The sequence below is a fragment of the Peromyscus leucopus genome, chromosome 5 (genome assembly GCF_004664715.2).
Source record: "Peromyscus leucopus breed LL Stock chromosome 5, UCI_PerLeu_2.1, whole genome shotgun sequence".
NCBI classification, from domain to species: domain Eukaryota; kingdom Metazoa; phylum Chordata; class Mammalia; order Rodentia; family Cricetidae; genus Peromyscus; species Peromyscus leucopus.
Genome location: NC_051067.1, coordinates 130174552 through 130202095, shown reverse-complemented (window position 1 = coordinate 130202095; position 27544 = coordinate 130174552). Strand labels below are relative to the sequence as shown.

General features: G+C 46.9%; 1 protein-coding gene across 18 annotated transcripts in view; it reads right to left on the bottom strand.

Annotated features, from left to right (window-relative positions):
- Positions 1-27544, bottom strand: part of Pard3 (par-3 family cell polarity regulator) — a 555581-nt gene that overhangs the window by 461465 nt on the left and 66572 nt on the right. The window contains exon 1 of one of the 18 annotated variants that reach the window (XM_028887855.2): positions 23378-23462. The exons of the other annotated variants lie outside the window; for them this stretch is intronic. The gene's annotated coding sequence lies outside the window, so the exon portion shown is untranslated. Of the gene's footprint in view, positions 1-23377; positions 23463-27544 lie in introns of those variants that run through there. 18 annotated transcript variants of the gene reach the window in all.

The following is a 27544-nucleotide window of genomic DNA, read 5'->3' as shown; positions in this document are numbered from 1 at the left end:
CGGTGAATGCATTTCCTCCTCTGGCTGCTTGTCAGTCTTGCTCAGTACTCTAATTACTGCTGCCTCATCTCTCTTTGCTCCTGACCCCATCTTGCTGCCATAACAGTCATGGGCAGAGCACACAATACCCTGCCCCCAGCCTGCCTTCCACCTCCTGGAACTTACCTGTTCCTCACCAGAACGCTACCATAGCATCATTCTGAACTACCCTGGTTGCGTTTACGTTCCATGTCTGGTTGGAAAACCTCCTCTATAACATGGGGGTCAGTCCTGGGGTACTCATCTAGACACTGACTTGTACTAAAGAAACTGTTCCCTTTCTGCTCCTGTGGTATTCTGCTGTTCTCATTGGTAAAATACCCAAAGGGACTTTTCATAAGCTTTTTTAAAGCACAGAACGAAGAACCAAGTGCTGTGTTATATAGATGCTGTGTACTACAGAAGCAGACAGACTGACTGACTGAATGATGCAAAGGAAAGGCTTCACACAGTGCTTCTTGGGAAATCTAATCAGCAAATAGCCCTGTGCTTTGCTAAGAGCCCAGAAAAGTCCATGGTCAAGCCTGCTGTTCATCCTTCATCCCCCAGTTCTCTAGCCTGGCTAAGGAATCCCCACTGATTACTCTTACAGTCCAGATGATACCACAGTTAGAATCCAGTTAGGCAATCCCCCGTGTGGTGAGGAGACCAGAGCCCAGCTTGGACACCTCTGCTCTCATACACAGGTTCATTTTGTCTAGGAGTCAGGATACCCTGACATCTTGACTCCAGTCCCAGTGAATGTGAGGGGTCGGAGAAGACCAGTACTGCCACCTGATAGTGAGAGAGACAAAGGAAGAACATATGCGAGGCACTGGATATGCAGGGCATCCAAGCCAAGGTATTAACCAGGCAGACTGCAGGACAGCCTCAAAGGCTCCATCTGCAGCTCTGCCACCATAAGCTCCCTGAAGGCTGGCACCAGGTGGTGTACCCATCTCTCTCAACCCCTGAGTTCGCTGGGTGACGGGCTACAGGCGGGGCCACCTATCATTGAGCATATCTCTGGGCTACTCTTGCTGACTTATAGGGTAAGTCTTCGGCTCCATTTTGTAAAAGAGATGAAATACTGAGAAACATGACTTGAGTGATGTGATCACCATCTAGCCAGCAGAGCCGACAAATGCTACAGACTTGGAAATGTAAGTCATTCCCTCCAGGACACACGACCACCTTTTCCAAAGGTCGAAGAAGCTGGTCAAAGGGGAAGCTGAACCAAGAGAAAAACCTTAACCAAGAGAAGGGCATTTTAATACTAGAGGTGAGGGGTGGGGGGGGGGTAATGAAGACAGTATCGTGTCTAGGGAAGAGCTTGGCTGGCAAAGTATTTTCCTCACAAGCATAAGGTCCTGAGTTTGGTTTCCAGGAGCCAAGACCCTTGAAAGAGACAGGGTGTGGTGGTATTGTGTTCCCCTAAATATTGTGTACTCTAATAAATTTATCTGGGGTCAGAGAACAGACAGCCACTAGATACAAAGGCTAGAAAATGGTGGCACTCACACCTTTAATCCTAGCATTCCAGAGGTAGAAATCCCTCTGGATCTCTGTGAGTTCAAGGCCACATTGGAAATAGCCAAGCATGGTGACACGCCTTTAATCCCAGAAAGCCAGCCTTTAATCCCAGGGAGTGGTGGTAGAAAGCAAAAAGATATATAAGGTGTGAGGACCAGAAACTAGAAGATTGGGGCTGGTTAAGCATTCAGGCTTTTGAGCAGTAATTAAGCTGAGACCCATTCCGGATGAGAACTCAGAGGCCTCCAGTCTGAGGAGACAAGACCAGCTGAGGATCCGGCGAGGTGAGATAGCTGCGGCTTGTTCTGTCTCTCTGATCTACCAGCATGGACCCCAATAACTCGCCTCAGGTTTGATTTTATTAATAAGAACTTTTAAGATTCCTGCTACAACAGGGCATAGCAGCTTGTATGTATAATGCTAGCACAGGCGCTCACTGACCAGCTAGCTCAGTGTATTTGGTGATTCCAGGTTCAGTAAGAAACTGTCTCAGAAAAGATGGACGGAGCCTGAAAAACAGAATGAGAAGTTGATCTCTGGCGTCTTTCTTTCTTTCTTTCCTTCCTTCCTTCCTTCCTTCCTTCCTTCCTTCCTTCCTTCCTTCCTCCCCCCCCCCCCCTCTCTCTCTCTCTCTCTCTCTCTCTCTCCAGGTTTAGTAAGAAACTGTATGAGCCTGAGAAACAACATGGATCTGAGGCCCACACACACACACACACACACACACACACACACACACACCACCACCACCACCACCACCACCACCACCACCACCACCACCACCACCCACCGTACATCAGACAATATCTTTCACTTCCTGGAATTTAAGGAAAAAAATGATTTGCACCTAGTTATAGGCTATGATTCCGTCAGGATTGGAGCTAAACTGCAGGAGAAAAAAAATCAACTCAAAATAAAATCAGGGACCTCAAGTAACTGTTTCTCTCATACACAGCAAAACAGAATCCAAATAACCGCCCTAGGAGATCTTTAAAGACAGTTATCAGCTGTCAGAAGAAAATCTACACTCACACATTCACTCCCAAGCCAACAAGGAGGATTCCCAACCCAGACCAAAGGGAACTCTTTGACCCAGAAAGAACACCCCCACTGAAATGCTGAGACCCAATCTCAACACCTCAGAATTCTCTGAGACAAACAAAGCAACCTGAAAACCGCTCCCTTCTCCCACTTAATCTCCCACTTAATCCGAACCCACCTCTTGGCTATTCCTGTGTAAAAATAAGTAAACAAAAACCCTCTCTCAGATTACCCCATCACAAGCACACAAGGTAATCCCATACACCTGGTGTCTAAACAGGACTGACTCAAAAGAAATACTCCTGAACTAGGGGCTGAGGGAAAAAAACAAAGCATTCCGAAACTCAGTACCTACCTCTACTTTCCACTGTGGACGCCTGGGCAAGCAGTGAGCCAACCGTAGCCTGTGGCTCTTCCACTGGAACTCTGCCCAGCCCACCCTGTGCCGGCTCTGGGCTGGGGCCCCACAGCACCACATCCTCACAATACCAGTGTGGCACAAGGCAGGGCCCACACAGTGGTGCTCTGCATGCAACTCACAACAGCCCATGGGAGTGTCAGGCTTGTGCTCCGAGTTCCCTGGGACTGCTGATGCCAGAGGTGGGGTTCCCTCTCCTCCCAGAGGGCTCTTCTCTCAGTCAAGGGAGGGATCTACGATGGTATCTTCAAAGGACTGCCAAGACAGAGGTACTCCTTCTTCCTGTGACTTCACTGTCTGTCAGAGCGGAGGGAGTGACAGGGCCTCACTCACAGGCAAGGCCTCCATGTCTGTCTCTCTCTGACGCTCTATACCAGAGTGATTGGCTCTCCTACTCAGCTGTGTGTGCTTGTCAGCGTCTCCTGGAAAGTCCAGCTCACTCCTGCCCACTGTGGTACTCTTTCCAACACTGACTTCCTGGCATAGATCTACTCTTCCTACCGCTAGTCTCCAACCACTTTAATCTACCCCAATCAGTCCACCACAGTGGACATGACAGACGCCTCACGTGGCTGCACATACCACCATCATTTATTCCCCTGACAGATATTTAGATAACATTCTTCACTATTGGGGGGAGGAGAGCCTTTGGGCAACAGATAAGCCCCCACCCTCCTGGAGATGGTTCTGCCTTCACTCTCAGCCAAAATAAGGAAATTTTACTCTATTTTATTAATTCTTAGAGAATTTCATATCATGTATTTTGCTCATGTTTATGACCCCCAATTCCTTTCCCTAACTTCTCCTAGATCTACCCACACTTTCCTGTCATGCCCCCAACATCACGTTCTCTTTTTATTTTGTTTTTTAACTAACCTATCTTACATATTATATATATATATATATATATATATATATATATATATATATATATATATTCCTAGTGTACGGCCACCTGCGAGGGCCTGGCTGACCTACCAGGAGCTGTACCTCTAAAGAAAACTGACTATCCCTCCTCCAGAAGCCATCAGGTGTCCATGGCCCCTCAGTTAGGGGTGCGGGTTAGGGAACCCCGGGCCCTCCATGCTGGAATACTGGCTGGCTTGGTGTTTGGGTAGTGTGCATGCAACCACAGCTGCTGGGAGTTGATGGGTGCATTGGTCCTGCCATGCCGGGAAGATGATGTGTCGACCCAAGCCTCTTACAATTGTTCTGTGTCCTCGTCTATGATGGTCACTGAGTCTGGGGGCAAGTGTGTAACAGAGAGGGACAGAGAGGGCCTGTCTGTGACTGACTGACCTATTAACACTTATTCTGTTATAGGAGAATTATTGTGAAACAGGAATTCTTAAATAAGGGCTAACCCAGGACGGGAGAGTTGGCTCAGCGGTTAACTGACTGCTCTTCCAGAGATCATGAGTTCAGTTCCCAGTACACACATGGCAGCTCACAACTGTCTGTAACTACAAGATCTGACACCCTCACACAGACATGCATACAGGCAGAACACCAATGCACATAAAAATAAATAAATAATTTAAAAAAAAAGGGCTGACCCCACATGCCTTTTCTGAGCAGGTTATAGTTACATATTTAGGAATATATTTGTAACAAAATTAAAGAAATAGAGTCTATGAATTTGAGAAACAACAAGGGAATATAGGAAGGATTGAAGAGAAGAAATGGAAGGGTGAATAGATTCTGTAATTATATTTTAACATTAAAAAAATGTTTAAATAATTTTTTAAAAGAAGCCTCAACCTATTTCCAGAGGAGAATGAGAGCCACAAATACCGGGTAATCACCTACACCAAGGAAGGGCTCTAGAAACAGGGCCCGCCTCCCAAAGTGACACTCCCAAGCACACTTAAAGTCCCTTATAAAGCCCTGCTTGGAAACAAAGAAACAAATTAGCTGTGTAGGAACTCCAAAGGCTGTAATTACTCAGCTGGTAATTAGGAAACAGACTTCCTCACAGACAACACTGGAAACTGCAGCAGCTTTATCAGATGGGGGGGGGGGAGAACACCAGAGTAAAACAGGTTTGTGAGGCTTCACCAGCCAGCAGGGGTGAGCAGTGGGGAGTGCCAGCCCAGGGGTAAGCAGTGGGGTGCCAGCGGTGAGCAGTGGGAGTGCCAGCAGTGAGCAGTGGGGAGTGCCAGCCCAGGGGTGAGCAGTGGGGAGTGCCAGCGGTGAGCAGTGGGAGTGCCAGCGATGAGCAGTGGGGAGTGAGTAGTGGGAGTGCAGTGGTGAGCAGTGGGGAGTGCCAGCGGTGAGCAATGGGAGTGCCAGCGGTGAGCAGTAGGGAGTGCAGTGGGGAGCAGTGGGGAGTGAGCAGTGGGAGTGCCAGTGGTGAGCAGTGGGGAGTGCAGCGGTGAGCAGTGGGGAGTGCAGTGGTGAGCAGTGGGGAGTGAGCAGTGGGAGTGCCAGCTGTGAGCAGTGGGAGTGCCAGTGGTGAGCAGTGGGGAGTGCCAGCGGTGAGCAGTGGGGAGTGCAGTGGGGAGCAGTGGGGAACGCAGTGGTGAGCAGTGGGGAGTGCAGTGGTGAGCAATGGGGAGTGCAGTGGTGAGCAATGGGGAGTGCCAGCGGTGAGCAGTGGGGAGTGCGAAGTGGGGAGTGAGCAGTGGGGAGTGAGCAGTGGGGAGTGCCAGCTGTGAGCAGTGGGGAGTGCCAGCTGTGAGCAGTGGTGAGCGCCAGTGGTGAGCAGTGGGGAGTGCAGTGGTGAGCAGTGGGAGTGCCAGTAGTGAGCAGTGGGAGTGCCAGCTGTGAGCAGTGGGGAGTGCCAGCTGTGAGCAGTGGGGAGTGCCAGCTGTGAGCAGTGGGGAGTGCCAGTGGGGAGCAGTGGGGAGTGCCAGTAGTGAGCAGTGGGGAGTGCCAGCTGTGAGCAGTGGGGAGTGCCAGCTGTGAGCAGTGGGGAGTGCCAGCTGTGAGCAGTGGGGAGTGCCAGCTGTGAGCAGTGGTGAGCAGTGGGGAGTGCAGTGGGGATTGCAGTGGTGAGCAGTGGGAGTGCCAGTGGGGCAGAGGCAAGGAAGAGAGTGGAAGCTTCATGGGGACAGGGACAGAGCCGGAGTGGGCAGTGGAGAGTTCCCAGACACGGGGATAGAACAGGGCTCCGTGACACAGCCAGGGAGTGGTGGCTATGCTGGGGTGAGCAGGGCATCCTCGGGGCAGCTGCTCTATCAATGACCACTACACGGCAATGGCATAGCCCCGCGGCCTGGCCCTGCCCGGGTCACTCCACTGTGGGCACCACAGGCCCACTCTGTACGGCACGGCTCTGCAGTCTGAACTACAGCCTGAATGGAACACACTGTAGGAAGATTTCCCCCAAATAAGGTTAGATGGATAACTGTCCTCATCAATAAATACTTTAATCCTGCTTTTTAAAAATACCTCAAAATGCACAATTTACACTGTGTGTATTGGGGCTGGAGAGGGGGCTGGGGGTTAAGAGCAGCGGATGCTCTTCAAGAGGACCTGGGTTCCGTTCCCAGCACCCACATGGCTGCTCACAACCATCTGTCACTCCAGCTCCAAGGGACCGACGCTCTCTTTTGACCTACCCTGCCCCCAGGCACACACAGGCATACATGGAGGCAGAATGCTGTTACAGACAATATTAAAATCAAAATAAAATAAACTACCTGTACTGTTTGCCTTCTCCGCTGCTATGAGAAAACACTGACCAAGAACAACTTGGGGAGAAAAGAGTTCATTTGGCTTAAACATCTTAATCACAGACATTGTGTAGGAAAGCCAAGGCAGGAACCTGGTGGCAGAAACCACAGAGGACTGCTGCTTACTGGCTTGCTCAGTTGCCTTCCTTACACAGACCAGGACCACTTCTCCAGGGCTGGTACCACCCACAGTGGGCTAGAACCCACATCCATCATCAGTCAAGAAATGCTCCTACAGACCCTGCTACAGGCCAATCTGATGAAGGCAATTCTGCAGCTAAGGGTCCCTCTTCTCAGATGATGCTAGTCTGTGTCAAGTTGACCAAAACTAACCAACTCACCACCCTACGCTGTCCGTGACCTTCTCTGTTGAACACACGCTTACAAACATAAACACTTGCGACAACCAGGTTCTGAGCTGGGTGGAGGCAGCCACCAGGCAAGCTTTCCAGACCCGAGATGCCAGCTCCGCTAGACTGCTGTGGAAGACTCACCAGATGAAAACACCCCTGCGTGGCAGCTCCCGCTGACCCACCCACTTCCAGAGGCCTCAGTGACCCCCAGCCACCACCAGAGAGAGCAGCATTTTGTGTGCACACACCTCCATGGGCACAGCATGAGCCAGGTCCTGAGTTCGGTCCCCAGCATCAATGAAGAATGAAAAAGAACCTGCCACCACCGGTCTGAAAGGAACATCACTTCAGAACACATGGGGACAAGCAGTTCCATGCGCCACTCCTGCTCTCCAGGACTTAAAAGCAACTAGTACCTAAAAAGTTCAAAAACAACACCCAGTTACAGAAATCAAATGCCAACACGTGGCTGGGGGCACTCCAGAACTGTGAGAGACTGAAGGCCAAGAAAGAACACTTCCTAAAGAGCCATGATTACATTTCCACAGTGGACTCCTGGGAGAGAGGTGAGGGCTTGGGACACCCCCAGGGTGTTTGCACAGGACCTGGACAGGACCTGCGCCCGAGCACAAATACTTCCACCCACTTCACCCCTTCTTCCGGAGATGGTGACAAGCTGTGCTGAGCTGGCCCAGGCCAACCCCTGAGAGAAGAGACCATGGCAGAGCCCTTCAGGTGAGAGTGCCTGGTGCTCAGGACCTGGCCCCGGAGCATCACCAGGGCTACTTGTGTGTTAAACAACTGTCACAGGAGGGGCCTGGGACAGTAACCGTGAGCACAACAAACCCACAACTTACAGCAGAACAGGGGATGGAGAGAGATCCCAAGCTACAATTGCTTCAAGTTCTAAAACTGTGAAGATTGAGTATTTTATCGGAACTCCTCTTAAACAAGTTAAATCTGTCTGGTTAAAATCTCCACTCCTTGATGTGTTTAGTAGTTCCTTAAACACTCCCTGCATGCCCTGTAGTAGCTCTTCCTGTTTATCAAAAGACTAAAATAACCAGCCAGCCAACAAGACTAGACAAGGAAACAAAACTTGTCTGACGACCAGGGCCACAAATATGTGCCTGTGAGTTCTGGAGAAACCACCAGGAGCAGCCACCCATGAGAGAATGTTCATGTGACAGCAAGTAGACCATCCCTGCCACCTCCAGCTACCTGTAGCCCATGCCCTCCGACATCCACCCCACAGCCAAGACCTTTAAAGCAGTCTGAGTAAGACATGCAACCTGAACTCAGGAGCACCAAGATGTCAGCTCCTGTGTCCAAGAAGCATAACATGTATGTACCAGTGACTCAACATAAAAGTTAGCACACAAGACATATGAAATAAACATCAGAGTTCATACACTGGTAATCCAGAATGGAGAACCATTCACGGGCTGGGCCTTAGGGACTACAGTGTGTGTTTGTTTCTCTGAGAAGCCTGAGGTTTCTTCCGGTACAGACCTGCCCATAGTCACCTGGCATTCCTGCAAAAACTTGTCTTTCCTTTGTTTGAATACTCAAAGAACAGGGTTGGGGCACAAAGCACCTTAGAAATAAACTGTCCCTCAAGTAAATTAAATCAGGTGTATATTACGGACCTTCTTTTTTAGTGCTGGTTTCTTTTGTTTCAAAATGAAGAAGAGGAGGAGGGAGAGGAAGAGGGGGAGGAGGAGGAAGAGGAAGAAGATGATGATGATGGTGACCTCCTCTGGGGGCTGGAAAGGTGCCCCAGCAGTTCAGAGCACTTTCTCCAATATCAAAGAGGACCAGAGTCTGGATCCCAGCACCCATGTAACAAGTCAGGGTCTTTGCAGCCTGTAAGCCCAGCTTGGAGGTGAGGTGCAGGGAGGCATGGACAGTGATAAAAGGATTGTGATGCCTGGGGCTCACTAGCTTGCAAGCAACCTGAGAAAACAGAAGCTCTGGGCTGAGGGAGACTGCCTCAGAGGAATAGGGCAAAGAGTGATAGGGAACACATGACACACCTCTTCTGGCTTCTGTGACTACACAGGCATGCACAAACATACACTTGTCCAGGGACATCCATAAACAAGTAAGTCTTTCTTTCTTTCTTTCTTTCTTTTTTTTTTTTTTTTTTTTTTTTTTTTTGGTTTTTTGAGACAGGGTTTCTCTGTGTAGTTTTGGTGCCTGTCCTGGATCTCACTCTGTATAGACCAGGCTGGACTCGAACTCACAGAGATCTGCCTGGCTCTACCTCCCTAGTGCTGGGATTAAAGGTGTGCACTGCCACTGCCGTCGCTGCCACCACCCAACTAAGTAAGTCTTTGTTAAAATTGCTTGAAATAATGTCACCTTGGACTAGGTGAAAACTTCTTAAGACAGGCATGGTGGTACACACAAGTAATGTCAGTACTTGGGAAGCAGTACTGAGTACTGGGGCAGGAGGATCAGGAGTTTCAGGTCAGCCTAGAATGAATGAGGAGACTCTGCATATACATACAAATTGGGAAGAAGGGAGGGAGGGAGGGAGGGAGGGAGGGAGGGAGGGAGGGAGGGAGGGAGGGAGGGAGGGAGGAGAAAGCAGAAAGAAAGGCAAAGAGAAGAAAAAAAAGACTATAAATACATTAAAGGAAGTTATAATCCCACTGACATCATGAAAACGGTCCAATATTATTTAGCAAAGCTAAATCCATTACAATTTCAAGAAAAGTTCATCTTTAAGCACCATCCCTCCCCAAAGTCACATCTTACGATGAGACAAAACACTGTTCAGGGGCTTAGAGATGGCTCAGAGGTTAAGGGTACTAACTGCTCTTCCAGAGGTCCTGAGTTCAATTCCCAGCAACCACATGGTGGCTCACAACCATCTGTAATGAGATTTGGTTCCCTCTTCTGGCCTGCAGGCATACATGCTGTATACATAATAAATAAATCTAAAAAAAAAAAAAAAAAAAAAAAAAAAAAAAAAAAAAAAAAAAAAAAAACAATGTTCAGGTAAAGAGAGGACACCAAGTGTAAACGCATGCTGCGTTACACCAAAAAGGAACTCAAGTCTGGGACAGTGGCTCAGTGGTAATGCACTGGCCACACAGTCAGGAGAACCTACCACTAGGTGCTATAGAGAGCTGTACAACCGAGCACTAAAGCTTGGGGCCAGAGGGACTGGTAGATCCCTGTAGCTCACTGGCCAGCAAGCCTATCCAACTGCTGAGCTCGGGGTCTACAAGAGACTGTGTGTCAAAAGAACTGAGAGATGTTCTCTCTCTCTCTCTCTCTCTCTCTCTCTCTCTCTCTCTCTCTCACACACACACACACACACACACACACACACACACACACACACAGAGTTTTTTTGTCAGCTTTGCAATGAAGGCAAAGTATCTTGGAAATGATGACCCATTTATTCTAAATCAACACCAAGTAATCAAAGGAAAACTACATGAAAAAACTACTTAGAGCAGTGTGATTCGTGGCAAAAATAAACTTGGCTCTGAGTTTTAGGCAGTGTAACACGTTTTACAAAGACTTGTGAAGAAACCAAGTCCAGAGTTGAGAACAATGCATTTATTCGGGGGCGGGGAGGGGGGGGTGAACCCTAATCTTTAAAAAAATGTCTGCTTCTTTAGTTACACCCTATTCATCGATGGCAAAGAACCTAACCACTGTGGGAAGAATGGCTCGTCAAGTAAGCCCTGTGAAAGGACGGCAGATTGAAGCTGGTTCCACAGGAATGTGGCGTCCTGGCAGGTGGCTCACTCTTCATCCAACCACACAGCACCAGGTGCAGCTCTGGAGTGAACACTCTGAGCCAGGCGGACGGAGAGGAGCTGGTGAGGCAGGTGAGGGCACTCAGAGGAGCACTGTGCACATACATCATCTTAGGAGGCAGCCAGAGGAGCACTGTGCACATCATCTTAGGAGGCAGCCAGAGGAGCACTGTGCACATCATCTTAGGAGGCAGCCAGAGGAGCACTGTGCACATCACCTTAGGAGGCAGCCAGAGGAGCACTGTGCACATCATCTTAGGAGGCAGCCAGAGGAGCACTGTGCACACATATCATCTTAGGAGGCAGCCAGAGGAGCATTGTGCACATCATCTTAGGAGGCAGCCAGAGGAGCACTGTGCACATCATCTTAGGAGGCAGCCAGAGGAGCACTGTGCACACACATCATCTTAGGAGGCAGCCAGAGGAGCACTGTGCACATCATCTTAGGAGGCAGCCAGAGGAGCACTGTGCACATCATCTTAGGAGGCAGCCAGAGGAGCACTGTGCACATCACCTTAGGAGGCAGCCAGAGGAGCACTGTGCACACACATCATCTTAGGAGGCAGCCAGAGGAGCACTGTGCACATCATCTTAGGAGGCAGCCAGAGGAGCACTGTGCACATCATCTTAGGAGGCAGCCAGAGGAGCACTGTGCACATCATCTTAGGAGGCAGCCAGAGGAGCACTGTGCACACACATCATCTTAGGAGGCAGCCAGAGGAGCACTGTGCTCATCACCTTAGGAGGCAGCCAGAGGAGCACTGTGCACATCATCTTAGGAGGCAGCCAGAGGAGCACTGTGCACATACATCATCTTAGGAGGCAGCCAGAGGAGCACGGTGCACATCTCTGGCCACAGACAGAAATGCTGAGCAAACCCGTCCTGGAGGCATTGGTGCCAGGCTGATTTCACAGTTATGATAAACTAGAGTGTGGCCACTAATGTGGGGGAATTCAGAGACATATGGTGGGGACACAACCAGTGCAATAAGTATCACTCTAACCCGAACGTATGACAGAGATCATTGACAGTCTACCATATCTGCAATCAAGCACATATATAATATTATAAATATACATTAACTAACAGTAGAGAGAGAAGAGAGATTCACCACCAGCATCCTGCCATTCATCCTTGCAGGTTTTGTTTTTGGTTTTTTTTTTTTAAATAAGACCATTTAGCAATTCGGGTTACATTCCTGACCAAGTGAAATACCCTGTCTCAAAAAACAATTGATTGTTGGCACCAGAGGGACAATTCATGTGTGTCTGTGTGTCTGTGTGTGTCTGTGTGTGTGTGTGTGTGTGTGTGTGTGTGTGTGTGTGTGTGTGTGTGTGTGTACACGGTGGGGGGAGGGAGCAGAGGTAGGGTGAGGGAGGGAGAAAGAGAGAGAGAGAGAGAACCTGGTATAACTTGTATGTTTAAAAACTTCCTATCTCTCTTGCTGCCTTTGTGCCTTAAAGGAACATAACCCCCCACCTCTGGTTCTGTTATGAGCTCCCCAAATTGTCCAGGAAGATAGTGTCTTGGCTTTACAAGCATCTTTCAGCTCGGGTTACTTGTGATTTTTGAACAATGTCCTAAAACACCAAAATGTTATCAGCTATTAATCAGACCACAGGAATTAATCTCAACTTCCTATTATCAGAAATCTTCTAAATTTCCATTTTAACAGGTAGTCCCCAGCCTGAGAACAATGAATACAACCACTTCGTAAGTCTTGCGTCATCCTGGTACACAGTGCTCTAAAATGAACTTGGTCATTGATTACAGTAAGACAGACAGGCACTGGGGCTGCCCCTGTGGGCTGCGGTGATGGTGCCTTTGCCTTAAGAGCGCCTTGCTTTCTGGGTGACACAGTAGAAAGCCTGAGGCCGCTACAGTGTTCCTGTAGCTAAGTTCCTGCTCCAACCTTACTCAGAAACAGGTCTCTAATTGGTGTCCAAACCCAAGTCACCAGCAGGTGGCACTCCCTGAGCATAAGCAGATGTCCCGATCTCTGCAGATTAAAAAAAAATGAGGGCTCTTGTGTCCATCAAGGCAGGAACACATTTAAAGGAAACATCATGAGTAGCATTCAAAGAAATGAATAAATGAAATGTTCAAGAGAAAACAAAAAAATCAATTTGAAGCTTTTATAAAGCAAGTAACACTATTTAAAGTCTTTTTCTAGGTAACTCTTTTTAAAGTTTAAAAACAAAAAACAATGCACTGTGTGGTGGAAAAGCACATCACGATCTATGGCTTTCTTTGTGCAGTTACCATGGCTTTGGGAGCTGAGACAATGACCCCATGTGTGTTTGCAGTGGAAGCATGAGGACCTGAGTTCGGATCCCAAGCACATGGGTAAACACCGGGCATGGTGGAGAGCTACCTAACCAGGCGCCAGGGAGCGAGACATCCTGGGGAATTCGGACACCAGACGAAACGGCAAGCCTCAGCTTCCGGGAGAGACCCTGACTCAAAATCTGTGGGGAGAGGCACACGGTGGAAGGAAAGAGCTGACTTCTGCAAGGTTTCCGCTGGCTGTCACACACTACAGTAGCACACACGTGTATGCACAGACACAACTAGTCATTTAAAAACTAAAAGGTAAAGCGGACAGCAGGAAGAGATAACTGCAGTCAACTCTGTACCCGTTCGGCGTGCTCCCCTCCAGTCCTCGGATACCTCATTTTCCTGGAGAAGTTTGTTTTCTTTACATCACTGAAGTGGAATCCACAGACTCCAGCACCCAGACAAGACGCTGCCACTCAGCTCCATCCTGGCCTAATTTTGTTGATTGTTATTTCTTTAATGCACACATATTTCTAAATTTGATAGCAAAAAAAAAAATTCTCAGTCTGCTAATGACTGTCTAAACTTTCTAGTAAATTGTAAGTAATAGGCTAGCCTATTCCCAATCCCAGCCAAATATTTAAATAATCTGATTATCGCCACAGTCAACAGGGCACAAAAACACAACAGAAAATACTAATAAAATATGCTTATTAATCAAATGGGGCAGTTTTCATAAACCAGGAATCATAAAAATTAGGCCTGTCATATTAATCTGTATATTTATTGTGTGTCATTTCAAAACAAAATAGAGAAAGGAGTGTTGCTCGCGGGCAACAAGCAATCTCACAGACACTGCGGAATGGTTTTATGTCAACTTGACACGAGCTAGAGTCACCGAGAGGAGAAACCTCATTGAGAAAATGCCCCCATAAGGTCAGGCTGCGGGCATCAGTGACTGACGTGGGAGGGCCTAGCCCATTATCCAGGCTGGTGGTCCTGGGTTCTTCAAGAAAGCAGGCTGAACAAGTCAAATAGAGCAAGACAGTAAGCAGCACCCCCTCCATGGCCTCTGCATCAGTTCCTGCCTCCAGGTTCCTGCCCTGATTTCCTTCAATGACCAGTAGTGATGTGAACGTATAAGCCAAATAAGCCCTTTCCTCCCCAAGTTGTTTTGGTCATGGTGTTTCATCCCAGCAAGGTAACCCTAAGACACATCACTTAGGCTACTGGATGCTGCGGCCCACGGGACAAAGCTAGGCTAAAGATGTAACACTGAGCTAGGCATGGTAGTTTCTAAAATCAGCTTTTGTGAGCGTCATGGCTTCTCTCTCAGGCATGAAAATGGATGTGTAGGGGCTAAACGTAAAGACTGCTAGAAGGGAGACTTCACAGCCACTTCCCAGTTTCCACATAGAGAAATGCAGCAAGAACGTCTAATTCGAATAGCTGTTACGGGGATAAGATGAACCCAATACATTTACAGTACTTCAGATGGGGGAGGGGGCACACGCCTGCCTGCCCTCACAGTGTGAAGAAAGCTGGGGTGGGAGGGTAGTGAGTTGAGATTCCAGCCTGCAAGTAAGATCCTGTCTCAATAAACAGGTAATGAGTGGACAGACACACAGCAGAAAAGGTATTGTGGTTATCTGTGCAATTCAACTATGAGATACAAGCTTTGCAGAAAAACTCATTTCAAACAGCTCAGGGACCTTGTGAGCAAACCAAGATTTTCAAAAGGGTCCTTGTATTTCTCAACTATGTGAAATTAAGTCTTAAGCTGTGTAATCTCTGGGGAAGACATAAATAGCCAATGACAACCTGTCTCTAAAGAGACTGAGGAACACACTGATGGATATATCATCTTGGTTGGTTAACCAGCAGTTACCTCCCAGGCCAACCCAGACCCCCCAAAGGAGGAATTCGGGGGGAGGGGCCAATAGGATGTCAGATTGCCCTGGACTACGTAACAAAACGTACTGTGCAAACAAGCAATATCTCCACAACTCCTGGAGCAGCTCTTGCTGGACTGCCTGATGTGGACTAATTCTGCTGCCTCGGGTAAGCACTTCCGGAGCGGGGAAGGAGGGAGGGAGATCCCACACACTCACTGACCATGAAAATGCAGTATCTGGGCATCAATTTCTGAAGATAGGAACATATTTGAGTCCATCCAGCTTTAAAGTTCTTCATGGGCAATCAAAGTGTGCCTCACTGGTTTCTGCCTAAAATGTGTCTCCGTCTTCCACAGCAGTCATGTCGTTCCCTAAAGCTCTCTGCTGTGACTGTTTTTCGACCTAGGTTAGAGCACACAGAGGTAATGACTTCTGAAAATACAAGTTTGCCTGCCCCTGGCATCACGGCCTTACATTTCCCTCTCTGAGCACAGATCTCCGTGGCTGCTGTAACCACAGGGTCCCAAAGCCACAAAGACCTCTTTCCCTGCCTGTCTGTGGGCCTCCCTGTTAGCATCCGCTCGGTCAGTAACAAACTCGGTGGGTTTGGATGATAAGAACCCTCAGCCATGGCCCCACCCAACCGGTAAAGGGCTGGTGCAAAATCACTCCCATGCTTGCCCTTCAGCCCACAAAAATCAGGCCAAGCTGAGCAGGGGAGGTAGCTCAGTCAATAACCTGCTCTGCTTACAAGCACGGAGTCTGACTTCAATCCCCGGGACTCATATAAGGCCCAGGACAGCGGCACACATTTGTCATCAGTGATGGGGAGACGGAGACAGATGCACCCCTGGGTCCCTAGGGCTTTGCTGACCAGCTGGCCAGCCTAGCCTACTTGGTTATCTCCACAACATACCTACACACACACACACACACACACACACACACACACACACACACACACACACATATACACACACACACACACCACCCCATACATCCCCATCACACTTTATGTAGTGTAGTGGGCAAATCTGTCATGCAAAGAAGCAGAAATGCCTTGGCCCACGAGCCACAGGCACACACACCTTCAGGAGCCCCAGGAGCCCCTGGAACAGGCAGGGGACGGGGAGCCTGGTGGGTTGTGCAGTGCAAGTGCATCTAAGGAGCCCCTCCTCTGGTTCAAACCTGTCTAGAAGGGGGTCTGGGAAATCATGGGATGCCCTCAGAAGCCTTTCCCAGGCTGGGTGACAGATGCGCCTTCAGATGCCTGTCCCAGGCTGGGTGACAGATGTGTCGAAGCCAGGAGGCGCCAACACTGTCTCTTCGGACAGCCGTGCCTGACCAGACTCCAGTAGCTCATTCCTTTCATACTGTGCACAGGTGAAGTGCAGGGCGGCCTCTCCGGACTTTGGAAAGGGCTGAGACTCATTTCACTAATGCAAGTCTGAACATGGCAAGTCGACAAACTGTCGGGTTCATTTGGAGGGAAAAAAAATGATCCAAGTTTATACACAAGATGATTTATGAGCACTTTGAAGTCCCTAAGATTGTCTTTCTGCTCTTGCCTCATCTCTCTCTCTATTCCCAACCCTACACACTGGTGCCGGACTAAAACATCCTTCCAGCACCGCTGTCAATCATTCTCCAGTCTGAGAATCAAGTGTGGGGTACTCTCATTCTCCCCTCCTGGGCTGGCAAGTGGTTGAACTCCATCCCCAGTGGAGGGGGGGAGGGAGAGAGGGAGGGAGGGAGGGAGGGAGGGAGGGAGGGAGGGAGGGAGGGAGGGAGGGGACGTGGAGGGAACTTACAGTTAACAAAAATAGCCTTTTAGAAAACACTTCCAGCGGGTTATAATCCCAGCCCTTGGGAGGCAGAGGTAGGAGATGGGAAAATAAGATCATTTTTCACTATGTAGAGATTAAGGCATGCCTGGGATACCTGAGGCCTGTCTTGGAAGGAAAAAAAGTTATCATTTTTAAAATGCACCAAAAGGGAAAGATGGGCTCATGCATGGCCAACTAATCCCGCATTAGATGACTTCAGGACTGCAGAGACACACACTCTGGTCGGTCCTGATCCGATCCTGACTGATGCGCAGTGAAAGCAGGGCACGTTCAAACTGCACCCCCTGCTGCAGTCCTCATGCTGAGGGCAGCATAGCCCTGTCTGCTTTAACTGTTACTTATCAGTGCTGCCAGCCCAGGAGACAGGTTTTACCTTCCAGCAGAATTTAACCATTCCTGAACTTTTCTTTCTCAATCCCTAGGCCCACAAATCAAAAGATCCATATGTTCACTGCGTCTATGGATTACTTAAATAATTTGTTGTGTTTGACATCACATCAGGAGTCTTATGCCAGGAAAACTTCCCAAATTATCCTTACGGAGAAATCTTTAAAATGCCCCAATCAGTCTACTTCTCTGATGATACGAAAATACAAGAACGAGAAAGGCTGCGAGGATCTGAAGCATTACACATGTAAAATGGAAGCTAAGTGTCTCAACCTAACCCAAGTTGTAACACAGAAGGGTCTAACTCGATTCACAAATCTGAACACTAAGTGCCCAGTGCACTTCACTAAAACTTCATTAAGCAAGTTACAGCCAATTAACTATATTACATGAGGACAATGTCCTAAAGAGGCCAGACTGATCTATACCACCAGGGCTCAGGGAACCTCCATCCTGGCTGCATCACCCAAAGAGAGATAACATTTAAAGCAATGGTGAAAAGAAACAAAAATCCTTCTAATCCACACCTGGGGTGGGGCATGACTGGAGAGATAGCTCAATGAGTAAGAGCACTGGCTGCTCTTCCAGAGGTCCCAGGTTCGATTCCCAGCACCCACGTGGCAGCTCCGCCTTGGGGGATCTGCTGCCCTCTTCTGGCTTCCAGGGGCACTTCACTCAGGTGGGACAGACAAAAACACCCACACACATAAAAAGTCAATAAAATTAATTTTAAAATAACTACCTAATACCCTATGGATGCCCTCCTATGGAAACCAGGGCCCCTCTGATACAACCTGGAGAGTTTTAGCTGTTTATAGCCTAAGCAATAAATGCAGGGCGAGGCACAGGAAAGTTCACATTCTTCTTAAAATGCTCAGGAGCTCCTCATGGTCCCATGATGGTCTGAAATCATGTGATCACCTGTGTGTGCACCACCTCACTCCTGAACCACAGATAAGCCCACTACTTCTCACATCCTTGGATCTTTTCTCTCTTTTGCCTTTCAAGACAGGTCTTGTGTACCCCAGGCTTGCCTGAAACTCTATGTAGAGAAAGATGATCTCATTCTCCCATCTCCTGTCCCTACCTCCCAAGGGCTAGAATTACAAACATCTGGTTTATTGACTCCTGAGAATGGAAGCTGGGGCACCATGCATGATAGGCATCTTTTTGAAACCACATCCTTTTGGAACCACGGAGACAGGACCACAGAATGCAAGAGCCAAATCTAGACCTTTTCATCTGGAAAACCCAGCCACGTCAAGGACGATGGGGATTTAGCTGGCCACAGCTCCAAAGCACACGGGAAGATCCATTTCCACAGCAGTGTCTTTAGCCTTTTCACCCGAAAGTCACTGAATGTATTCGTGTCATTATTGCTGAAGTAACTGTTCAGAGTTGTGGTTATAATCTGCCATGATTTTTAACCTATCATAAGCCAGTACAAGGAAAGTTTAAAATCTATAGTGTACATAAATATATAGATATTGCTGTGTATGCATATATAGATATAGATGATCCACAACTGAATATATAGCTCAGTCACTAAGTATTTGCTGACAATGCACAAGGCCCTGGGGCCCCGGTGTAGTAATACACCCAGGAGTTTGAGGCCAGCCTGAGCTACATAAGACCTTGTCACGGGAGGGGGGGGGGCAGCCAGAGATAACTGAAATTCAGTTAATTACTATTCTTATAAAAATTAAATGTAATCCCCATTTCTAGTAGTTTGTTGCCCTAGTGGGAATGAATTCTGTTTGGGAGCAGCATGGTGACTTGGGTCCTAACTGCATCAAGGACGGGAAAACTGCCTCACTCTGGGGACAGTACAGAATGAGCAGAACAGAATGGGCTCAAAATATCAAACTTCACTATTTCTTTCCATGTGGTTAATCTTGATTATAATTTGACTACATCTAGAATCACCTAAAACTCAAGCAGCTAGGCATACCTGGAGGGGCTGTTCTTGATTTGACCATTGAGAGGAGAAGACCCACTCTAAATCTGGGCCACCTTCTGGTAGCAGCCCACATCAAAGGGCAGGAAAGGAAGTGTTTTGCTTTGCCTGCTTGTCCTTACTCTCTCTGGCAAGTTCGCCTCTCCTGCCGCTGAGGCATTCTTTGCTTATAGTAGAGCACACTCCTCCAGGATTCTCACACAGGCTGAAGACATCCAGCTGAGACATCCAGCCTTGTGGAATAACTACCTGATCCTCGGCCTTTCTGCGTGGAGATAGCTATTGTAGGACTAGCCAGACACAGCCGTAAGCCACTCTAATAAATCCCCTTTTGATAACAAGAATATATATTTATTTCATCTACCAGTTCTGTTCCACAAGAGAACCCCGACTAATACAATTTCCATGAGAAAATTTGTGAATAAAATGGCATTTCATGACAAAACTTGAGTGCATCCACTGGCAACGTTATCGTTCCCAGAATCTGCATGCACACACAGACTACGTAAGGGCAGGAATCAGACGTTCAAGAAATTAAATCAGACTGTCACCTTTTTTTTTTCTTAAGTTGCCCAAAGCTTGTGAATGAATTGGCAATTTGAGGAAGGAACCAGTTAAGTTTCCTCCTTCCATGAACTATGAAACCTCTCTGTTGACTTGCTTCATGGCTTTTTACTCATAGTGTCAGAGGTCGCCGTGCATGGAAGGAAGCTTCCAGCCCCAACTGTGTCCACTCCAGCCCCACTCCAGCCCCTGCCCAAGCACCTAAAACACAGACTCCTGCAGCAAGCCTCCGTGGCTCCTGACCAGAAATGGACCTCTGTGCCTAAGCCAGCGCCTTTTCCGACTAGAATTAGAAGCCAAAAGGGTTTCAAGTGCATCCAGAGCATTCTCGCCACAGAATGAAGTTAGGAGTCTGTAATGGAGATCCTAGGAATATCTAACTAGTCGTGTACATGTCTGAAAATTGGGAAAATACTCCTTGATGGCCCATGGGTAAAAGAACTCAGAAAGATTAGAAATATTCTCGACTGCATGAAAATAAAACTGTAACCTGCTGTAATTTGTGGATTGCAGCTAAACCTGGAAGGGAACCCATAACTCTAAAGCCTGACAGCAAAACTACAAAAAAGTGAAAAACAATTACCTAAGTGTGTGCCTGAGGCACTTCGGGAAAAATGAGAAGTGAAATGGAAGGAAATAATAAAGTCAAACTGCAAAACAACGACACAGAAAATAGACAGTCATCCAATGTCACGCAGACCCTGCACCTTGAAAATCGGTCAGGACCCAGCTGAACCAATCAAGGAAGAAGAGAAAAAACGTTGTAAAAATGGGCTGAAAAGTCAGTGAAGTCAGAAAGTGCTTGCCTTGCAAGTGTGAAGACCTAAGTCCAGTCACTAGAACTTGTGCAAAAAGTCAGGCTTGGTGGCAGCACATGTGTGTGATCACAGCAGGGGGTGGAGGAGACAGGAGGACCTATGGGGCTGCTCAGCCAGCCAGCCTGGCATACCTGGGAAATTCCAGGCCAGGGAGAGAACTTGTCTTAAAAAAAAATATTTAATTTTTATGAAAAAGTAGACAGTGCCTGAGGAATGACACCGAAGGTGGCCCTATGACCTCCATACACACATATGCACACACACCTATACACACATGTACACAAACACTATATATATATACACACGTACACACATATGCACACATACCTATACACACATGTACACACACACACTATATATATATAGATATATACACGCACACATGCACACATACCTATACACACATGCACACACACACACACTATATATATACACACATACACACTTATGCACACATACCTATACACACTATGTACACATACACACAAAAAATTACAATACTAAAAATACAACAATAGCATTAGTACCCATCATGTAGTTGTTAAAGGCTAAAAATGAAATACTACAAGCAGATATCTTCAGATGAATTTGACAACTTAGATTAGGTGGACCAAGTCCAATGAAAATACAAATTACCATAACTGAGATAATATGCAAAGTCTGGATCATCCCTATGTTTCTCAGTGCACATTCATAATCAGAAACTTTCCCACACTGAAAGTCCCAAGCTCAGATGGCTTCGCCTTTGAGTTCACTTTAGAAAGAACTAGCACAGAACATGTCTCAACTCACTGCCTAAGTGCAGTCCAGACCTGATACATATCTCAGTTTTTATCAGATCAGTTCCAGCAGTAAGTAAACGAAGAGAAGAAGCAGTGAGGGTCTGATGCAAAAGCATGCAGTGCATAGTCGAAACTCTCCTCCCCAATCATCAACCAACTGCTTGTCTGGAGACTGCAAAGAACTGCTAACTGCACGCTGTCTTGTACAGCTGCAAACCTGCAAAAAGGACCATTTGTTTAATAATCTCCAAGTCAGGAGAGAGAACCAAAACTTGAAAATGAAGGTAAAGCCAGAGGCCGCACTGGACAATCGCTGGCCTCTCAGATGGATACAGATGAAGCGCCGTGAGGATCCCAGCAGCCTTGAGGAACACACAAGCACAGAGCCACAACTATCTCGATCACCACCAAGAAATGTCTTTTGTTCACTTGTAGCAAGAATGGTAGCTGAGACCTAACAAACGATGTTCTCGAAGCTATTTTTAAAATAAATCCAGCTTTGAGTTTTAAAGACATGCTTATTTTAACTTGTGTCTCAATTAAAGAGAAGTGGCCTGCTGCCAAAAGGGTGGGGAACTTGATCTGGCTATACACCTCTATTAGCATAAATTACATAACGAAGTTCCCCAAACTCCAAGATTCTGTGACTATAAATTCCCATAGGCAGTCCCCATGCAATAAAGAAACCTGCCTCGCCCAAATGTGTGCATGGCACTGGATCATGGCTACAATCAGCTAAAGGATATGCTCTGGGCTCTTTTTAAATCCTTTATTTAATTGTATCATGATCATCATCATCATGGATGTGTATATGAGGGTGGGTGTGCATGTGTGGCATGATGTGCCTGTGGAGGCCAAAGGACAGCCTCAATGGTAACAGTTCTCTCCTTCCACCTTTACCTGAGTGACAGGGAACAAATTCATACAGTCACACAGCAAGTGTCATTACCCGTTCAACCATCTCACTGACCTTTGAACTGTTTCTCTGCTCTAATTTTGTCATGGCCATTTTAATTCAGACAAAAGTCAAAATACAAAATCATGCCTGATAGTCTCTTAGGAACTCTCCTACTAGGCAAGTTTGGATTTTAGTGGCAGTAAAGAAACACAGGCAAATACAGTCCACGTCGGTTTGAGATCCTCAAGTCTGCCATAAACTTCAACCAACTCTTATGTGCTCTTGTGCAAAAGTTTGATCATAGACCTGAATGCCCATCTATTACCCTAGATCCAGCCCTAGACAACTGCCCCAGATGAACTTCCTGCTCCAGCAGTGACTGAGGCCAGGGCTAAGCAGGTACAGAGGACTAAATACTTATAGTTCTTTGTTCCGTGACCACCTGAAAGCATCACAAAACCTCCAGATACGTGTGCTAGCAAATTCAGGCTCTTTACACCTTTGGGGCCCATCTTAGGGTTTCTATTGCTATGCAAAAACACCATTACCAAAAGCAATTGGGAAGGGTTTATTTCATTTTGCAGGTTGCAGTCCATCATCCAGATATGTCAAGCAGGGCAGGAAGTGGAGAAGAAGTCATGGGACAATGCTGCTGACTGGCTTGCTCCTTTACTGACTTGCTCAGACTGCTCTCTTAGACACACAAAGGACCACCTATGACAAGGGCTGGGTCCTCCCACATCAACTATTAATTAGGAAATAGTGCTAGAGGCTTGCTGACAGGTCAATCTGGTAGGGACATTTTCTCAATTGAGGTTTCCTCTTTCCAAATGACTCTGGCTTGTGTCAAAATGACAAGGAACTAGCCATCACGGGGCTATAAAAGGATAATCAACTGTCATTAAAATCACTGAACTGAAAGAGACTGCGAAGACTCTGGAGGACATTTCACAACACACAGGCTGAAGCTCAAAGACTACTTAATAGTTGGACAGCAAGACCTCCAACTCCCAGTGTTCTCAGCACGCCACACATTTCTGCCTAAATCTTTATTTTTAAGTGAAACCACGAGAAAAGCAAATAGGCCATGAAGTGGCAAATAGTTGCAAGAGAGGAAAACAAGGGATAAGCTTACCGAATCCAGAGAGCCCAGGAGCACAAACAGGATCCCAAGGCTGGGGTCTGCAGGACTCAGAATTAATAAGTGATGACCACAAGAAAAAAAAAGACTGTTGCATGGCCAGCACTCACGAAAAGCTGCTGCTGAAATGAATCACAGTGACGAACCTTCCCCTGGAAAATGAAAGGCAGAGGGTGTTGCCCATCTCAAACTTTGGACATTAAAGGATACTTTCCACACTGCTGCTGAAACCTGCAATCTGGGGAAAAGACCCACCGTGAGTCAGCCACCAAGAGCCTTCACAGTGGTATGCTGAAGCCTGCAACAGTGTCCACCTCTGTTTTCTGCCTTGGGCTGGAAAGGAGCACAGTGGAGGGTGGGAAGCAGAGGTGTGCTATACAACTCCTTCATCCTTTGAACGCTCTCTTGACTACCTGGGGTTTCTTATTGAAATGAACATAAAATTCACATCTTCCTCTAAGACACAAGCTGAGCCTTTTGACAAATGGGTGACCAGCTCTGACAAGCCCACAGCTGCTGCCAGCTGAAGCATCACTCAGCTGAAGAGCATCACTGAAGGCCATGGGACAGAGGCAGCAGGCCAGGAGAGGACTTGGTGCCACCCCTGCGACATCAGCACCAGGCACAGCAGGGACCTCAGTTCCTCTGGGACCAGCCTCCCACACACTCCTTGGATCGCTCCCTCTTTTCTTGCCCAACACAAGAAACAAGAGTGACTCTACAATGTGGGGTTCTGAACCACAAAGTCTAACAAGGAAAGCGCCTCCATCAGCTGACAGCAAGAAGCTGCACTATCAAACTGAAACACTGGCCTCTCCACCAGTAGACTGTAAACCAGAGTTCAAAAACCCCACTCAGGATCAAGTACAGGATGACTGCCCAGCCATTCCCGAAATCCACACTGGAACTGAACCTGCCCAGGACCCCAGGATCATCCTGGTTACTACAAACTCTGTAAGTTCAATGCTGTCACTTCTGAAAACAGTCTTCCACTTTAAGATTAAATTGAGAATGGGAGAGCAACATGAATAATATTTTCTTTTCTACCAGTTGTCTAGGATTTCAATGCAAATATATTTCCGTTTGACATGACTAATAGAAAAATAATACAGTTACAAGAAGGAAGGGAGGTATGGTGTTGTATGCCTTTAATCCCAGCACTAGGGAGACACATACATTAAGTAAAAATAAAAACAAATCTTTTTCTTTTTAAGTAAAGGAAAGAGAAAAAAATCGGAAAGGAAACAAAAAGACAATGAACATAAACATAAGAAAATGGTGAGACTCCTCCAAGGCTAAAGAAAGATGAAACAGTGATATTTCTAACTACTGAACTGATAAAACTGCTGGGAGACAAGTTGGTATACACAAATGGAGAGAAAACTCACTTTTTCAATGCAATTTCCTAACTTCTAATAAAACATGGCATGCACGCCTCCTATGCCAAGCTCCTTGTGTATCCTACAGGAGAATCACTGCACAAGAAAGCTGTGCAAACAAGAGAAAAAAAACTAACACTAACTATTAAAAGAATTATTTCCGAAGTCCTCGGCACCATGAGAGAGAGCCCACTTTTTCTCTATACTTGGGAAAACTACACTGCTGCAATCATTTACCTTGTTTCACTTCTTGCTGTCAATCTCAGACTGTGCCTAAGCTAAAATGAACTAGTATTGTAGGTATGTAAGATGGTACAGTCATCCCTCAGTACCCCCAAGGATTGGCTCCAGGATCATAGATTACAAAATCTGCAAGCGTCCAAAGTTCTTTCACAAAATGACAGTCTGCACAGAGCCTAGGCAGGTCCTCCCATACGCAGGAAGTCACATATCGATTACTTACTGTCCCTTACCCAACCCAATGCTAAGTAAACAGTGGTTGCACTACGTTGTTTGAGAAATATTGATGAGGAAATAGTCTGCTCATGTTTAGTATAAAGCTATGTTCTTCATTGTTCTCTACCCATGATTAGCAGGATGTGTGGATGCAGAACCCACAGTCACAATGCCCTACCACATACACAGTGCTGTAGACTGTCTGGTTTTAGGCTCTGTGCAGACACTGTCATTTTATGAAAGAACTTTGGATGCTTGCAGATTTTGTAATCTAAGATTCTGGAACCAATCCTTGGGGGTACTGAGGGATGATTGTACCATCTTACATACCTACAATACTAGTTCATTGTAGTTTAGGCACAGTCTGAGATTGACAGCAGCCACTCGGGTCTTGGAGTAGATCACCATGGAGTGGATGTGTAATTTACTGCTGTTTCCTCCTTCTCCTCCCTCCCCCTCTTCCTCCTCCTCCGAAACCTTTTCCTTTCTCTCCTTTACAGAAAATATGAACAGGCTGGAGAAAGGACTCAGTCAGTGGTTAAGAGCACTTGCTCCTGCAGAGGACCTGGGTTCAGTTCCCAGCACATACATGGTAGCTCACAACTATAACTCCAGATCTCTTTCCTGGCCTCTGCAGGCACCGCACCATGGATGCGACATGCCCGCAGGCAAAACACCTAGACACATAAAATAAAAATAAAATATAAAATACAAACACCAGAGGAGATAGAACGTAGAATACAGAATTTTTGCACCATCCATGAGATAATTTGTCTTTCTTTTGTTTATAATTAAAAACAAGATCAAAAAATAGCTTATGCTGAAAGAATGATGCAATCTATCTGCTAAAATTTGCCAAATCAAACACCTAACTATAAATTCACTACTAAGTAAGGTTAAATTTCATCCACTTAGTGTAGCTTTTTTCTTTTTCTGTTTTTTAATTTATTTTTTGTTAGTTTTAGACAACTAGTGGGTTGAAAGTCCTACCATCTCCCCAGGACTCCTGACACTGCTGACCTATCTCTTGCAAGAAAAACAAACATAAAGCTAGGGTTTTTAAACTATCAAAGTAACATTTTTCACACCAAAAATCTTCAGTCCATACAAAGAAGGAAAAACAATCTTCGTTTCAGCAGTCCTGATACAAGTTACACTCACCGGCTTCCAACACCCTCCTAATGTCAGCTTTACTCACTAATGGAACACACCCCTTTACACACTAATTGAACACACCCCTTTACTCACTAATTGAACACACCCCGTGTATTCTGAAACACTTTCTCCTAGTACCAGACAACAGCCTAAGCATAGAGAAAGTCAACACACTCTACAGGGAATACAGCCACCTACTATTTATTTACACGCTATACTCCATACTCTGTTATAACTGCTTTCTCACAAATTTATCCATCAGGCCCTCTTTCCACCCATTATTCCAACTTACAAAGAAAATTACAGGCAACATGCACTTTGGCCCTCATTCGCTCAGTGTGCACAGCATTAACTAGAGATCAATATTTAAAACACTGAGGTCTGTGTTCGGGCATGTTTTCTTCCTTTTACCCATAACCAGAGTTAAAACCTTATGAAGAAAAGCAGCCCACAGCTGGAAGGATGAATCCTCCATGGGAAAACCTAGACAGGACCCCAATGCTTAGTGATCCAGGGAGAGCAGGCAGACACAATGGGGAGCTGCCTCCAAAGGCCATTCCACCCCCATCAGGCCACTGGGATGGTAGTCAACCAGCAGCATGTCCTCCGACCTCTGCCCCAGGGGAGACATTTCAAGAGCCCAGATGGACTCTGCCTGGCTCATGATTAGCCTGACATCTCCATGACACCTATATGATCTGAAATTGCAAATATCTGTGCATGTTGGCTTCTTAAGCAGTCCCCTGCCTTCTAAAGGGTAAGAGCCATTCTCTACAGTGTTAAATGAACACAAACCATTGTTTTAATTCAAATATTCGGCAGAAGGCCTGAAGCAAAGGCCTAGTTCTGTATGTTGCCTACATACTTGGGGAAATCAGGGGGATCTCAAGGTCTTAAAGCAAGGACCTCTCTGCACTTATCCCCTGCAGATAAGGTCCCAGAACCAGACAGTAACCCATCTGATCATAGTGGCGGGAACAGCTCCCACCTGCCCCAGAAGGAAGCCGCATCTAAGGTTCACCAGTCCCCCTGCTGTGCCACAGAAATGTTCAAACAGGCCAGTCACACCCTTGCAAAAAACCTGGGGCCACCCTGACCTCTAACGGCTACCAAGGCTGCCTCCCACACCTGCTTGCTCACAGTGTCCTCAGGAGCCCGGCACAGCATAGGG